This window comes from Passer domesticus, chromosome 8, assembly GCF_036417665.1.
Source record: "Passer domesticus isolate bPasDom1 chromosome 8, bPasDom1.hap1, whole genome shotgun sequence".
Taxonomy (NCBI): Eukaryota; Metazoa; Chordata; class Aves; order Passeriformes; family Passeridae; genus Passer; species Passer domesticus.
In genome coordinates this window covers 49297395-49311809 of record NC_087481.1, presented here as the reverse complement: position 1 = coordinate 49311809, position 14415 = coordinate 49297395, and the positions used below count along the sequence as shown (strand labels likewise).

Below are 14415 nucleotides of genomic sequence, written 5' to 3'. Positions count from 1 at the left end.
CATCTTGTTCCATTAGCTCCATGGAAGCATGTTACTGCTAAAGTTTTCATTTAGGCTCCTCTTTTACAAGCTGATATTAGATGGTATGGATAGACTCCCTTACCATTCCTTATCACAGCAAGTGTCAGTGTCCTTTTCAGGTTAGTCAAAATACATCCAATAGAACAATTTTCCAGTAGAAAGCTACTTTGAAAGCTCCCAGTAAATAAAAATTTTAATGGAAAAAAATTATTTCCAAGAGATAATTTTATGAAAAGTGAAACAACTCTTTCTAATTTATTAAGGACAAGAAAGGTAAAGTTTAAAGCTCAGAAAGGGCCGAGACTACTAAAAGCAGGCCTAGAGAGGAAGTTCTATATGTTTTCTTAGAAAAATCCAGATACAAGAACTGACATCTTTCAAGACTGGAAGGGTTTCCACCCTGACTATCTGTACTTCGAGCTGGGGAATGGAGTGCCTGAAGGCAGGGCAGAAAAAGAAGAATTTTATGCAATCCTCAGCAGAAATCATTGCCTTCAAGACACATATTTTTCTTTCACTACATATTTTCTTAACCCACAGTACACAGAAAACCTTTTTCATGTTACTTCTTTGCAATATTTCAGACAAGGATGGAGATTTTTAGGCAGTTTTGCCAGAGCATCAAAATCAAATGTGTCACTGGATAAACACACACTTAAAAGTGAACATTCTGTAAATACATACAGAAAAAAAAAATACACCCATATATATGTACATGCAAAAACCAGAGAAAGACAGATAAAAAATATAAGATTAAAACCTGCAGTTCTGTACTCTGCTCCTGTGGTTTAAGTTAAACAAGTTTTATAAAATTGGTTGGACCTAAAGAACACTACTTTCTAAGAGTGATTTGTTTTCAATGCTAATGCAATTACTCCTCTTCTTTTCCTCTAAGCAAAGTCTACTGCAGTATTGGAAAAAAAGAAAGATGAAACCCGCAAAATCAGTCCCAGCTGCCTAATCTAACCCATAATTGCAATGTGTAGATTCCTTTGACAGAGAAGGAAAAAGGACAACTCCATCAAAAGGAAGCATCTATAGGAAGGAGAGTCAACCTCCAATGAGTCATTTCCAGAGTCCTCCTAAGAGAGGTGCTGTTTATAGATTAATGGCAAGTCCCCATCATTCAGCTAAATGTTCCCCCACCCAGAACCCTGCCTGTTTCTCAGTTTGACAGTCTGGATGTGAATTAGCATTTCTTGCACTTGGAACTTGTTTTTAACCTTCAGCTGTTTAAAAGATGTGAGGTGGAGTCAGCAGAAGGTGGATTCAGGTTCTTCCTCAGCTGTCAATTCATACTTTCTGTGACTCAGCTTATCATATTTTCTCAATGGTATTTGAGATACTCATTTCGGAGTCAGAACCCACGGTTGCATGGTCCTTTTGGCTACCTCTTCACCAACAGATGGTAAAAAAAAGCAACCTCCAAACCCTCAGGGAAGTCATGAATTACTTTTTGTGAGCAGTGCCATTTGGAAAATGTCACTTTAACAGAGGATAAAGTTCTGCTCTTACATAGCTTATGCTTCTGCATGTGCTTCAGAGCCAACAGCAACATCAAACATCTACTTCTGAAAGAGCAATTTATTTCCCTAAACACATTTTTCCATAAGCCTAGACTTTTCATCCATTTTAGGACTAAAAAAGCAATATTCAATAGATGCAGAGTCAATTTTTGTTATGCAAATGACAGTATTGTCTTCGTCAGTATTAAAATCTCAGCCAAAAAAAATGCCACAGGTCAATGCTTAAACCACAGGAAATGATTGATTTTTTAATTACAACAGCATTGCAATTATACACTTATCTAAGACTCTTATTACTAGATACATTCTTGTAAAGGAGACAGCTGCCTGCAGGCTGAAATTCACAGCTAAGCTCCAACTACATCCCTTTCCATCAGATTTGCAAAAGTCTCTGACCTTCACTGAACAGACAGAGCAGGGAACTCTTCTGAAAATTTTGCTACTAACAGATTTCTTTCCCTAAGGAAGGAGTAGTGTAGGGTTTTAGAAGAACCTTCTAATAATGTTTCCTTAAACAGCATTTGAAAACAATAATAGGAAATAAACTAAACTTGCAGCCAAAGATCTTTAATGGAGAGTGTTGACAGATGCAGGGGGAACATGAGACAGGGCACCTGTGAATCATTACAGCTGATGCTGCTAAAAGAACAGCTGATTTATATGAAGGGTAAGGCAAGAGTTGTGCTACAGTAGTAGTTGGGAATAAGAATGTGGAAGAGGGTTTTGCTTCTTCTTCTGTTGTTTTCCAGTGATTTAGCTATAGTATGACGATAAATTTTGAGGCAAGGACTCATTCCTGGAATTATAGTAGCTGTTTTCTAAAAGAAATCTTTGTTTCTATTTTGAGTTTTTCTCTTATTGGGAGTAAAAAGCTCAAAGGCAGGAAAGGGAAAGAGGTTTCTAAAGCAGAAGTGATGTAACTGATGCTGTCTCAAGATTTGTCACTGCAAAAGAGAAGAGAATCCTGGAGACCCGGCAAAGGTAACGTCTACATCTGACTCTCAGTGTTTTGGGTTTTTTATTAAAAGTTAATGAATTGAGATTCTTTCTTGCATTTAAAAGAGGTAACTGGTACATACTTTGGTTTGACTCTGCATTGGTAACTTTGTTCCATGCCTCTCTTGAACCTCCCTTTGGCCTTTGCCAAGGCAGCTCAAAGGAGTTGTCAGATGCTCTATGATGTTCTGAGCAATACCTGGGAGTTAACTTGAGGCTACTGAAAAATTTGCATGTTTGGACAGGGACTGTTTGCTACATAATGCTCCAAATTGCATATGTCTGGGATTTACTTTTCCTTTTTCCTCCCCACTGCTCACCTGTCGCAATTTCTAGTAGCCTTAAAGCTAAAACTTAGAGGGTATTATCTAGATGCCACTGTTCTCATGCATTGCTAAGCTTAGCTGTAGGCCACATCTAACTCTGACCAATGGCTCACTAATTCTGGGGGGGTTTTTTAACCTCAATGTGTTTTATTTCACCCATTTCTCCAAGTTGTCTTGAATGTTGCGGTAAATAAAGGTAACAGTGCTAACAAGGTTACCATCCTTACTCCTCTCAATCAGGGTAGCAACCAGCCCCTCAAGAAGACAGTCTTGAAACTCCTGTAGGTCACTCCCACAACAAAGTAAATGTTTCTCTTCAATTTCTCTTTGTCTTTTTCCCTTGTGCTTATTTCTACAAAACTTTTGTACCTGTCCTTGTCTGCTGTGATTGGCATGGGTACTGTGTCAAAAGGTTCCCAGTGTTTGAAGATTTTTAGCTAATGGTTTTCAAGGTTGAATGCCTAAGGCTTAGTTCCTGAATTCAGCAGAGGCAGGTAAATAATTGAGTTGCCTCAGGTTTTCTTGCTGTTAGTCATTGTCCTCCCTAATGGAGGTGAGAAAATCGGATTCCTCTGAACAAACCAGACTTACCAAAGTCTGACTTCTTCAACATCACTTTAAATCCTAGAGAGATGTAGTGCCTGGAAACTTGTCACAGCCTTCAGCACATTCTATCCAGGGCTTCAATAGTTACATTTAGATAGAAGAACTTGCTTGTTAGAGTGTTTTCAAGTGATACAGAAGCACTCTCAAAATCAGCTGCAATCAGTGGGAGCTGCAGGTTATGCAGCGCATGTGGATTTTCTGCTTGAATATTTCAGAGTGGTGGGGATCTCAAATCTTAGCTACAGTCACTGAAAAAGGCAGTCTCTGAGCATATTAAACTACTTGCATGAATGAGGTTCTCAAATTCATAGGTCCTTTTTGCCTGTGATCTGGTGGGACATGGAGAGACAGGCATGATATATGTGTGTGATTTACTTACATCTGCTTGTCATGAGGTGAATAGATAAATTCCTGTGAACTTGAGTAGTGCATTTGTTCTGAGTACTGGAAACTGAAGCAGGAAATATAGCACTAAATGACTGCTCATAGGGAGAAAAGAGGAGGGGTAGATTTGGGCATAATGACATCACAGAAGAACTGCAAATGAGACCTTATCTATGAAAATTGTTGGAGCTGACAAAGCAAGAGCATCTTGCCAGGCTAGCGAGGAAACATTCAAGCTAATAAAGTAGGACTGTGAGATTATGAACATGCTACAGAAAGGCTGCTTGTCATGGCTAAGAAATGGGAACCAGCCTGGTTTTACACTCAGTGAACAGAACCTCAACAGTCTCACTGGTAAACAAAGAGAGTGCAAGTGAGGTTTCAGGTCACCAGGGGCTCTTCAAAATAAACAGAACTCAACAAATCCCTCTTAAAGCCAAATGAGAAGAGGACACTTTCACCTGAAACCACCTTCTTTGGCAACAATCCAAACTCAAGGTCATTTTGTAGCCATTTTATTGCTAGAGACTGATTTTCCTCTTTCAAAGGAAAGCATGGGGTTTTTTATTATTTATCATTTCAACAAAAGCATTAGGAGGCTAGCCAAGTAAAGTAAGTTCGCTCTATCTCAGATGAAGCATCTGGAATTGGCTTCTCATGTCCTGTATGACTCCACCAGAAATTCTGCAGTTTCCATAGCAATTGAGGTATTGTAGGTGAATGACCATGTGATGTTATTCCTAGGCTCACAGAAACATTCAGTAGCAGCCACTGTGCCCCTAACTTTGACTCCCCCAGTGAGCTCTACAGAGACACTGAAAGCTTGTGCCAAAGTGCATCATCAATTCCATGCTCCTCCTTACAGATACTCTTTGCGATCCCATCCACTTCTCCTATTGCAAAAAGCAGAGTGGCCTTTTTCCCAACCCAGACCATCTTGGCACAATTGATTTGCATTTAAGGCTTGCAAACAATTGTTGAACAGCAATTAAGCCACTTGTTTTCATCATCACTCCACCTCTTTCCTCGTTTTCTGTGGGTAGCACAACCCAAGGTTGAACTCGGGTTGCCTTTACCCAGTGTTTTGGTATCCAGTATTACTGTGTTTCATCCAGCATGGCCTTTCCTGGAAGCTCCATGTGCATGAACCAGCCAGGCCTGACCTTGCTCTGCCTGAGACATCTGATGAGATCGCAGCTGGAGGTGATATAGCTACGAACATTGTAGTTATGGGAAAGTCTGGGGAGATATTTTTACCAAACAAAAATGGAAAGCTTGCAAAAAACATGACGTGAGCAATGTTTTCAGTACTTTGAGTTCCCTTCTCATAAACATGTGGAAACTCTTTAGGCGTCTGGTATCAAGATCTTAGTTAATTTATTTTTCCAGACTGCTCATTCAGAGATTTGTTCTATATGAGAAGTTAAACACTACAGTCCAAGGTCATGGAAAGCAATGGCGAGAGAGCTTTGTGGATACACTCAAGTGTTTCATTTTTAGATTTTGTTTTCTTCTTCTGTAACCAGTGTTGAGTATCAAAGGAGAAAGCTGATACAGGAATTGTGTTGAGTAACAAGCTCTCAGGCTTTTCTCTGTAGGAACTTCTGAAATGATTGTAAACACATGTTAATAAGTGGTGATCAGTAAACGGGAAAGAAAAGCTATGGGACCATATCCAGCTGACTAAGTGTATGTATCCCTTTGAAAGAATGAAGGCATCCTGCAATTTCCAGAAAAGCGGGAGAAAATTAGAGTGCAACTATAAAGACAGCACATGGACCTTATTAATACCTGCTAGGAGGGAAAGCATAAAAAAAAGCGACCACAGGTATCTCTCTGTCACAGGGGATCCATGGCCTGATGACCTTCACACTGCAGGAGGGAACTTGGTATGTCCTAAAACAGATGGAGGTTTAGGGCTTTCCACAGCAATTAAAAATTTTACATTTGCTAGTCAGAACAAGGTACTTCTTGCAATCGCTAAAAAAATCCCAGAAAAAGCCCTCTGAGAAATCAACTGATGCTTTGAATTAAAACTTTACAATGTGCAGGCTGCCTGTAAGTGGAGTGGTGCTGAGGGGCTGTGGACTCACTCTCTCCTCAGCATTTGGCAGAGCTGCCATGTAACCCAGAGCCAAGTCCAGAACTAGAGCACTGTACAAGACAAATTAATTCTCAAAAGAAAGGAAAGAAAACTATCCAGTTTTAGATGAAACATTGGCTGAAGTTGCCAGAACAACTTCTCAGACTGAGAAACTACAGAAAGGAATTGAGGGCACAAGAACAGGGTGAACTGAACATTGTCTTCACACACAGCTTTGGCCCTTACCATCAACTTGCAAGGGAGATCTCAGTCCTGGGTGGTGGGTTCCATCAAGATTTTCTTTGTAGAGTGCATGATGATTACAAAAACTCTCAGGAAACAAAATTTCACTTACTAGAATTTGCATATTGAAAATCATTAAAATCAGAGATGCAGAAACATGAGGTAATTATCCCACTGTCAGTCAGTGAACTTCAATATCTTCTGTACATGCCAAAAGTGTCAGAACTTCTGAGATTTTTTTTTCATAAAAATTTGGAGGCCAATATTGTTTTGTGGGACTGTCCATGCTAATTTTATTTTTCTTCTGATAAAAAATAGCTATTGTATTCTTATTATCTTTTTCCATTTTTTCTACAAGTAACTGTGAATACTTTTTAAATTAAAAACATCCTTAACCTTTAGCTAAGTCACAACTAGAAAACCACAAAGCAGTGTCCTTTTTTATGTTATTCCTGAGAAAAAAAAATAAAAATCCAAGGTTTGTGTTACAAAATAGTACTAAAAAGTGGAGGATCTCCTGATTCTTGAAATATGTATTCTGTACCACTGAATGACACTGGTACAGTGAATTTATCAAAACCAGTGTAGGTCAGACAGAGGCAGTCTGTGATTCAAAAAGGCATTAGAGTTGTTTGAAATATCCTGCTTGCATGTTATTTCTGGGCAAAGTTTAAATAGCCACCACAAATATCCTTTATTTAGGGGTGTGTTTCTGCTTCCCTTCTCAAATAAAGTAATTAGCCCATATGTCAGCTTTCAGTGTGTGTCTCATATTCATGGGAGCTGGCTCAGCATTCTTAGTAGAGCTGCAGTTAGTACATAATGCCTACAAATTAACAGAATGGATATTTAAATGTCCAGCTGCCTGACTAAAATCATCATGTCTGAAGGATGTGATCAACATTCACACTAAAATTATGAAGTTACATCTTCTTATTACCCATCACTTGTAAATCCAGCTGTCTCACAGGTCCTTATTGCAAGCACATTATCCTGTCTCACTTTGGAGACATCTTCTTTCCAACCTGGAAAGGAGGAAGGAAATGTGTGGTTTTTCATATCTGATGTTAGATCTTGTCTGCAACTTCATCTTTAGGTGCTCTATCCTAGAGGCTGAACTGGGAGCTGATGATGAGGAGTATTTGGGATCAATGGCCTTTCTAATATTTCTTTTAACTAGCCAGTGGGATAAAGCACTAGGCAGCAAGGATTTTAGTAAAACCCAGCAGTATTTCATTGCAGTTCTGACTGTGCTTTAAAAGTGAAATTAGAGCAGAATTCCTCATAAGCTACAAAAATAAAACCAGATTCTGTGTTTTTAGGAATCCTAGTCCTGCTGTTTCAGGAATCTTTTTGGTGTGTGGTGAGCCAGAGTGGGAGAGAAACTGTTTTTATTTGTTTATTTGTATGAGCCCAGTTACCACATGGCTCACAGCATGGAAGGAGAATGTTCCTCCACTCTCAGGATGGTTTGGGTTTTTTTGGCCATGGTTCACAGGAATGCATCTCTGTCTGCCTCAGTGCTGAGCAGATAATTCCCTTCAGGAGATAAATCCCTTGTAACTCTGCCTCCTAAGAGTGTGCTGAAACCACCTGGTCCATGCACAGCCCAGAACATTTCTAAAGATTAAGAGAACCAGTGGATTTATCTATGGCTCACAAAGTCCATAGTGTTACCCAGCCTGCTTCCTCTTTTCACATTGTTTGAAAATAATTTGTTTTAATAAATTAGATGTAGTTTTTTCTCATAAATTGTGCTTTTCATTGGGGATTATCTATAGAATTAAAGGTTTCCAAGTGCAACTCACCCACAGCACAGAATCTGGTTTATTATTTGGTTGATAAAGTGATGCTGATTACTTTAGTGACAGCAGAATTAAATATTATTCTTGCAATGGGCTGCATATTATAAAAAATGGCTCTGGATCTTTCTATCTGATGGCAAGCTTGTATTTTCAGTCCTTCCCCTTGGGTACCATGGAGACATAGCATGAGAAAGAAATGGGAACAGTTTGATGCTTCTGGTAATGTTTCTTTACCAAAATTTTGTCAGGTTATTCTTCTCTTTGGAATATCAAATCACATGTTATCAAGTAACTTGATATTCCCTGAGGCTACACAAGATTCATAGCATCTGGCTGTTGCAGACATATATAAAACAGTTGTTATTTTTCTGAATGTCAGGTGGATTTTTTGACTTTTACATTCAAGAGTCGGAGCACTGGTTGTTACTTTCCTGCTGAATCTCAGCAGAAATCACTATTTCTGTGAGACCTCAAAGCTGTTGTTTTATCACTAACTGTCACAGTCATATATTTTCACAGTTAGAGGGACCTTCTCAACCTTTTCTTGAAAGAATGGACTTCAGTAGTTCTGTGTGAGACTGTTGTTGTCAGACAGACATGAAAACTAGGAAAGCTGGTCCCCAGGCTGTGATTCAAGCCATCTCAGTCAGGGATTTTCAGTTTTGCCACTGATTCAAGACATTGCCTCAAGGCAAAAATCAAAGTTTATTTTCGAGGGCTCAGTTCTATTAAGATCCTGTCTCATGCTTAGAGAGATCTTTTGTCTTTGCTCACATTGAGTTTGAGCCTGAAAAAACCTTCCCCTATGCAGGAAGGGGCTTTACTTGTACTATAGAGATACCACAGGTTTGTTTAAACAAAGAATTGTTCTTTTGTTTGTGGTTGGGTTTGTTGGGTTTTTTGGCCTCATTGGGTTTTTTTGGCCTCATCTCTTTCCTCAGGTGGTGGCTGGTGACTTCCCCTGTGTCTGAACACCAGTAGAGGTGGGGCTGATTGGGGCTGCCAAAAGCCTGGCCCACGTATCTGCGTGGTTTTGTGCTGCCAAGAGTCATAGCCTAACCTACACAAGTACAGACAGGTGTTTAACTCAAATGGAAATACCAGTCCACAGTGACCTGGTGCCTCATTCTTGGCTGACACAGAGCCAAGAGCACCTCCAGACAGGCAGTAAGAAAGGAAGAGAACTTGGGTACTTTTATCTGTGCCCTCAAACCCTGATGATTCCGTGCTTGCTGTTACATTTTGTTACCCAAAGCCATCTCTGAAAGTGTTACAATAAAGCAGCTGTAATGCCATGGAGTTCATATTTTTATATTACAGGACTATGATGTGGTTCTACCAGCAGTTCTCTTGGGAACTCTTTGGCTGCTTTCCCAATTTAGCTGTTACATTGATGATTCATTTAAAGAGACACAAACACCCTGTTCTCAGGAGTGCCTCTGGAGATGCTCCCCTGAAGACATGTCCAATGGCTTCATCACTTGTGGGTGCATCAGATTTATTACAGAAAATGAAAAGAACAGAGAAACAGCGGTGTTTGTTCAGCTGTGAGAACGCAGAGTACACCAGAGCTGCCGAGAAAAGGAAAATGTAAAGGATGTTTCAACTCATAGTCACAGATGTGTTTGTGACTGAAATATCATGGTAAAAAAAAGGTAAGGATAGCTCAGATTTAACCAAAGGAATAATTGAGTAGCCAAATTTCTAAATAATCTTTTCTTTCAAGGATCTTTTTGGGGGTTTTGTGGGGTTTTGTTTGGGCTCTTTTTCCCCACATGAAACCACCTTTGTCAGTGTCAACTCTTTGGACACACTAATATCTAACTTTACTGATTTGAAATCTTTGAGAGAGAGTTTTTATTGGGCTTTTTCTTCTTTGGACCACTGTGCTCAAAAAGATGTAGATTCAGGATCTTCAAACCCTCTGCCTGCCTGTCAGTCAAATTTTCTTTATCAGATAATGAGGGAACTGGCAACATAAATCAGTTCTGTATTTAGGCTAAACCCTGAAATAGTAACATCAGTGATTTACTGTGATTTATCTGTGATAGTGGTCAGTCTGATCTGGGGTGATAAACATTCTTCACTACAGACCACAGGCAGAAATCCAGGTGATGATAGGGCTGTCCTCAGGTTACACGATTAAAAGCTCTTCACTCTCTTGGGAAAGGGAAAAGATAGTTATGTGTGAACAGATTGTTACACTCAGGCTTCACACACACAAAAAGATATTATTACCCCACTACTGACATTTGCAATTGGTGAAAAACACTTTCTAAAAATCTGTATGATCATTTTGTTCCCTCTCAAAGATGTTGCAGACCCATTTTGTCAGATTATGCTCTTAAGAGAGTCCAGACAGGGCAGGACTCTCTCCTGACCAAATGACTACTGCAAAGCAAGATTGTTCCAGTGAGTGCCTGCACAAAGAGCTTGTCTGCTCAGTGAGGGCTTCAGCCAGTACCCTCCAGTCTCTCATCTCAGAGGCAATCACAGCATAAGAAGAGCAAGCAGCTGGTTCTGCATTGTCATCCAAGCAATGTGGCTGGGAGTACTGCTGTGCCAGTCTTGCACAAAGTCCCAAAACAGAATGTTAATAAGTGGAACAGCAGACTATGGCGACAGCTAGAAAATCAGCATGATGTGGGGAAAAGTGCTTTTGGTAAAAAAAAGCATGCTATACAGCTTTTCTATCTTTGTTCTTACTCTCTGAAAACTGTAAAAGCCTTCCAAAACACAAGTGTTTTATTTACTTGGCCTTGAGATGGTGTGTACATAAACATAACAACATTCAAGTTGCCACAGCTCTCCTCAGTGGTGTGCTTCCCAGCTTCCTGATCCACAGGATCCCTGAATCTCTGATGTGGACCCTCATCTACTAGAGTTTGGACTGGTGTTGTCATATTTTGACAGTGTCCAGAGGATCCAACAGGAGGCCAGTCACAATGTCCTGAGTGTAGTGTAGATTCTGGGTTCAGAGTGAAGAAATTGTTCAGCAGGGGTTGCCTTCAACAGGATCCATAGGCTAAAAACCAACAGTAAACACACCTCCTGTACTTATCCAAGTGAGGAAAAAAGCAAGCAAAAGGTGCTTATGTTTAACCATTTCTAAAATGGAGCTTGGGCAGGGAGAGACAAGTCTGTAAAGTGCTGAGTGAAACCACTTCAGTGGGGGACCTAACTGAGACAATATAAGAAGCAGTAATTAACTCAGGACATGGAATCTCTTTCATGCAGTAATTGTTGCCAAGACCTTTCTTGCTGTAGTTTGTTTAGTGTCAAGAAGCTGTTTGAAATCTACTGGCTCTTGTAGGTGTTTGTTGTCAGACATAAGTATAAAAGTGCAAACCCATTTACTATTGAAGTCCTGGAAGCACTTGCATTGCAAAATGCAGTCTATTATGTTAGGAAAGCATTGAGGGGTTTTGGTTTGTCCCAGTGCCCCCATTCCATATGAACTGATTGTGAAGTACAGAACATTTGGAACTGAATGAGCAAAATGTAGAACTCAGAACTGTAGATAATTTATGGTTCTGAAAAGGAAATTAAATGGTAGAAGTGACTCATTAATATCAAGTCTTTTTAATGAGAGTTTAATGAAAATGGGCATGTCCTCAATGTAGCATAGAGAGGAAAGCCCTTCAGGCTGTATCTTAATGACTTTCTTAGACTGCATGCATTTAAAACTTAAGGTTTCAGATAATTCTATGCCATAAGCAGGATTTACTCTGTCTTTGACAGCTTCCTAAATGTTCATGAAGTTGAGGCAAGATCTAAAAAATGTTCAAGCTTAAACGGAGCATCATGTAATGTCCTCTGCTGCTCGTGTTGTGCCACATTTGTGTCCTCTGTTGCATCCCAAGTTTTACCCAACTTTTACATTGTGGCTTTTTTTATTGAGCCGAAAAAATAAAATTTGGCAATGCCAGAAATGAGGATCCTTTCTGTAGTTCATTGCCTTTGTGCAAAGAGCTTGTCTTTTAATCCTCGCTGTAGAACAGGACTTGACCTGAGTGAATGTAAACCATTTAAGCTGAGGGAAATTTTCTTTTAATCCTTTTCCAGCTCTCAGCCTGACTACTTAAAATGTCCTTGTGGTTCTGCTGCAGAATTCTTTATTCTGCCCTAAAGAATTGTTTATTCTCTAACAGACAAATACTTTCAATAACATAAAGACATTTAAGACAGATTGTTCTATAGCACTCAGTCATATCAGAAAATCTTAACAATAAATGATATGTCATTTTTTTTTTCCCAGATACACAGATGTTTTTCAGGCTCTATAGCAGGAAATAAAGAAAAAAAAAAAAACAACCTATTTTCTCTTTACAGCTAAAGCAGTAGTCCAATTTGGATCAGGAGAAGAAATTAATCTAGAATCAAATATCCCTGCAGCCATCTGTCTTGTCAAAGAAAGCACAAATTTCTGCTGTCATGATCACAACAGAACATTCAAAGAGGCTTTTCCCTCCAAACCAAATCCATTTTCAAGTAACACTCAAGATCTAAATTTTTGTGACATAGTTTTTACAGGTTAAAATACCAAAATTTCTTCGTACTGCAACATTTTCAACTGTTTTCAATTTTTTCCTCAGTCTTGTGTAGCTTCAGCTGCTTCTTGTGCCCATGGTTGAGCAGAGCTAGTCATTAACACCAGTGAAAAAGCTCTGCAGATCAAGGCTCAGCCATGGGAAAGGCTCCCTGTGTTAGCTGGAGACACCCCTGGTATTCTGGTTCAGAGCTTCCCGTGCTTTACCATCAAGTTTTTCAATGATCTGTTTCATTCCTGTGCCCCAAATGAAAAAATTCTATGGCTGCTATGTCATCTGTTTCATAGGGGTTCCACTTCTGAACATCCAGCAATCTATAGCCTGTGACTGGTGCTGCCAAGCTGCCCCGTACTCCATCTTATCAGTCAATCCCCTCTGAGGATCCTCAGTTTCTTTCACTTTGCCCATCTTTTATTTAAAAAAAAAAGGGTTAATGTTTTTCAGGTGTATATGCACTTTATGTACCTTTTGATACTGAGCATGGAAAACTCTTCATTTAATGCTCCTAGACAATAATTCCAGGTAATAAACAGTGAACTAAGACCTATACATAGTCTTTCTCAGCTGTGAGAACATCAGCTGTTACTGATTTTGTCACATTCCTTCGATGGCATCTTTCAGTTTTACCCCCAGTCTCTCAGTCCATCTGACACACAGATCACAAGGACCCAGCTTCACTATGGCACGTGGGATCTTCTTTTGACAGATTATTTCACATGGTCAACAAAGCCCATCATCCATTAACAAGACAAAAATGTCATTTTCAGAGCTACTTTGTAAAAAACATTGGGGCATGCCAGCATCCATCAAATACAATTTACAAAATATTCTCCTTGCAGATTAATGAATTGCTTCGTAGGCTGTCAAGAATGCTAGATAACAAAATATCATCAAGTGAGCATTCTGTACAATAAATACAACTATTTACAAGCATCAATAGCATTGCAAAAAATAATAAGCCTGGATTTCCTCTTTTGCATGTCTTGGAGAGGAAGGTCTCCTGCTGCTCTCTGAATCAGTCAACATCTGGGCTCTCCAGAGAGCCCTACACATGAAGTTCAGCAACATCAACTTGCAAACTGGCAAGCCTTTTCACTACACTGCATCTACTGCCATATTTTCCTTCTGTTTCATTTTGGGTTTTTTTTTTAATATCAAACCTTTGATTACACTATCCAAGGGTATTTTATACTACATCTTATATTGTTATGTATGATCATTTTAAACCAAATGTAAAATGCTGTTGCTCTTGATTGAGATGTTTGCTATTTGGCAAAGAAATTGATGCAGCTTTTAACATTACTGGAAATGTTTGTTTTGTGTTTCCAATGGGAAAGTTTTATGCCATTTTGAATGGGATATTTCTTTGTAATATCGATCCGTCAAAACTATCAAAGAGCTTTCAAGTTGTAAACAGATCTGACCTTGAGTGTCTGTACAAGTCCACAGATGCAACTCTAGCAGAGTCTCTTGAGAGACAGTGAAGTCTCTAGCCTTAAAAATTTTCAGAATTCAGCATTAAAAATCCTGAACCACCTGGTCTAACTTTGAAGTTAGCTCTGCTTTGAGTAGGAGGTTGGACTAGTGATCTTCCAAGGTTTCTCCCAACTTCTATTTTTCCCTGTCATTTTATAACACCTACTCTTCTTCAGCCTCTCAGATCAGTTCATGTTTGTTTCTATCCCCTTAGAACAGTGAGTGTCCTTTAGTCATAACTGTTTTTCAAGACTCTTTGTATTTACCCTGTATAGCTCTTTTCATGTCCTATTTAATCAGTGTATTTCCTTCTGGTTTGCCATCCAGTTTCATGGCAATGAGAATCATAAATTGGTTTATCATAACTCATTCCATTTCTCTATAAGAGTTAAGTCCTTC

General features: G+C 39.3%; 1 protein-coding gene and 1 long non-coding RNA gene across 2 annotated transcripts in view; one reads left to right on the top strand and one right to left on the bottom strand.

The window, feature by feature from the left end:
* The window catches only part of LOC135306802 (uncharacterized), a 193020-nt gene that overhangs the window by 47262 nt on the left and 131343 nt on the right, over positions 1 to 14415 (bottom strand). The gene's annotated exons all lie outside the window — the stretch shown is intronic.
* LOC135306804 (uncharacterized) lies at positions 2207 to 14288 on the top strand. Its single transcript, XR_010367575.1, has 3 exons — positions 2207 to 2528; positions 8932 to 9068; positions 9311 to 14288. It is a non-coding gene; the product is annotated as an uncharacterized LOC135306804 (long non-coding RNA).